The following is a 3099-nucleotide window of genomic DNA, read 5'->3' as shown; positions in this document are numbered from 1 at the left end:
GCTATAACTTTTACCCAAACCAATAAATATACACTGAATGGGTTTTTTTTAATCAAAAACATGTTTGTCCACATTTTTCGCGCTGCATGTATACAGAAATTTTACTTTATTTGAAAAATGTCAGCACAGAAAGTTAAAAAAATCATTTTTTTGCCAAAATGCATGTCTTTTTTGATGAATATAATAAAAAGTAAAAATCGCAGGAGCCATCAAATAGCACCAAAAGAAAGCTTTATTAGTGACAAGAAAAGGAGCTAAAATTCATTTAGGTGGTAGGTTGTATGAGCGAGCAATAAACCGTGAAAGCTGCAGTGGTCTGAATGGAAAAAAAGTGGCCGGTCCTTAACCCTCCTCTTATGTTAGGGTCAGAACCGACCCGTTTTCAGGTTTTGAATGTCTATAAGTATTACATAAATTTGTTTATTGCATCAAGATTTTTTTACTTTGTCAGGAACCTCTATTTAAACAATGTAATAGAAAAATAATCCTTTTTACTAAATTAGAAAATACTGTGGTGAAAATTATGACGTTTATGGTGTTAGGGTCAATTCTGACCCAGTTATGATATAGGATTATAGAACACTAATAAGTGCCAAAACTGAAATCATAAGCATTCTCTCTGCTTAGTAACACTGTCAGGCACCATCCCACTGACAGCCAATCACCTCTCAGCCCTGTGAGCTGTAGTTAGGGAGGGGCCTATGTCTTTGCCTGCTTGTCTGCTTCTCTAAAGAAAGTAAAGAAATATAGGACCAATACATTTCAGAGTTGCTGACTTGCAGAGTAATCATCTCCAATATGCAGCATGCAAGAGTGAAAAGATTTACAGGAAGCCAAATACTGGATTATATCTTGGATGAAAATGAGGAAGAGGACACAGAGCAGTATAGCGATATGGATGAACAGGTTTCTGAGGCAGAAGATGAAGTAGAGTATCAACCAGAATACAAAGACACATCTGATGAGTCTGATGAGGAGGCCACCAGTGCTGAACCTTCTGCTGTTCCTGCTGAAACATTTAAATCCAAAAGTGGTAAGATCTGTTGGAGTTCAGAACCTCCTGACTTACATGGCAGGGCAGCAGCTGCAGATGTAATCAAAATGACCCCTGGGATCACAAGGTTTGCTGTGACGAGAGTAAGTGACATCAAAACATGTTTTGAACTCTTCATGCCATTGTCACTAAAAAAAGTGATCATTGCAATGACAAACCTTGAAGGAAAAAAAGTCCATGGCAACATGTGGAATGACATAAATGAGGAATGCCTAGATGCTTATATTGGTGTTCTTCTTCTTGCTGGAGTGTACAGATCCTATAATGAGGCCACTGATAATCTCTGGGAGAAGTCAAGAGGCAGATATATCTTCCTAGCAACAATGTCACTTCACACCTTTAGAATGATATCAAGAGTTTTCATATTTGACAACAGAGATACAAGAGCAAAATCTGACAAGCTTGCTCCCATAAGGGATGTCTGGGAGAAATGGGTTCAGCTCCTTCCACTAATGTTTCACCCTGGGCCTCAGGTAACAGTAGATGAACGTTTGATCCCTTTCCGTGGAAATTGCCCCTTCCGGCAGTATATGCCCAGTAAGCCAGGCAAATACGGCATAAAAATCTGGGCAGCCTGTGATGCAAAAACAAGCTATGCATGGAACCTACAGATTTACACCGGCAAACCCGAAAGTGGCATCCCTGAGAAAAAACAAGGACAACGTGTAGTCCTTGATATGACTACTGGACTGCGGGGTCACAATATCACATGTGACAATTTTTTTACCAGCTATGACCTTGGACAAGAACTTCTCAGGAGGAAACTTACCATGGTAGGCACAATAAAAAAAATAAACCTGAGCTGCACACTGAAATTTTGCAAGTGAAGGACAGTGCTCCACTTTCTTCAAAATGTGCTTTTACAGACACCACCACTGTTGTTTCATATTGTCCCAAAAAAAATAAAAATGTGATACTTATGTCCACTTTTCACAAAGATGCAGCTGTGTCATCAAGAAGTGACAAAAAGCCCACAATTATCCTGGATTACAATAAAAACAAAGGGGGAGTGGACAATCTGGACAAGCTGACTGCTACCTATACTTGTCAGCGAATGACCAGGAGATGGCCGATGGTTGTGTTTTATAACATCCTAGATGTGTCTGCATACAATGCATTTGTGTTATGGACCCACATCCACCCAGGTTGGAACACAAAAAAGAACAACAAGCGGAGAATATTTCTCGAGGCGCTAGGAAGTTCCCTTGTCAAGGCACACATTGAGCAAAGGAAACGGGTGTCTCGAGATCCAATCGCTACAGCCATGATCAGACAGATGCAGAGTTCATCAAGCACTCCATCCACACCATCAACAACACAAAGAGAATCAGTGCCAGCATCCTCATCATCATCTAGCCTTGCCACAACATCAACCAGCACAGCCACAACTCCAGTGATGCCATCTGATTCTAAAAGAAAGAGATGTCAGGTCTGCCCCAGCAATAAGGACAGAAAGACACACACATTATGCTTCCACTGTAAAAAATATATCTGCAAAGAACATGCTAAAAGTGTCAGCTTTTGCCACACATGCATCTAAAAACACCCACACAAACACATGCAAGTTCTTGCACAAAGATGCTTTGAAACTAGTACTTGATTTCTATTGGTTTGCCTTGCTTGATTGTGTGTTGTTTGTTAGACCTTGCAAGTCTACATTTTGTTTTATTACTTGCTTTTCATTGTTTATGACTGTTTTATGTTAAAAAAAAAAGACTTTCGGCTATATTCTTGAAGTAAATATATATGGGTCACAATTGACCCTAACACCATCAATGTTATTATAGTTAATGTTAATAATATAAAAATAAAAATATAAAAAAAATATTTAAGAGATGTGTTCAAATACTCCTCAGCAACATTCTGGTGACATATCAACCTTTTATTTACTTATAATATTCTATTTAGGTTTATTTTACCATTTTTTAAATTTGAAAATGAGAGGTATGCTATCAAAAGAAAGGTTAAAGGGGTCACACCAAAAAATATTAAAACCAATCTTTTCAAGGATAAAGAAGCCTAACAAGGTAACCAAGAGGTAAGAA

At 38.4% G+C, this 3099-nt stretch overlaps 1 pseudogene; it reads left to right on the top strand.

The window, feature by feature from the left end:
• The first annotated feature begins 798 nt into the window (after positions 1-798).
• LOC137566320 (piggyBac transposable element-derived protein 4-like) lies at positions 799-2594 on the top strand (annotated as a pseudogene).
• Positions 2595-3099: the final 505 nt, after the last annotated feature.

The sequence above is a fragment of the Hyperolius riggenbachi genome, chromosome 1 (assembly GCF_040937935.1).
Source record: "Hyperolius riggenbachi isolate aHypRig1 chromosome 1, aHypRig1.pri, whole genome shotgun sequence".
Taxonomy (NCBI): Eukaryota; Metazoa; Chordata; class Amphibia; order Anura; family Hyperoliidae; genus Hyperolius; species Hyperolius riggenbachi.
The sequence above is the reverse complement of the archived record's forward strand: the minus strand, read 5'-3'. Positions and strand labels throughout refer to the sequence as shown.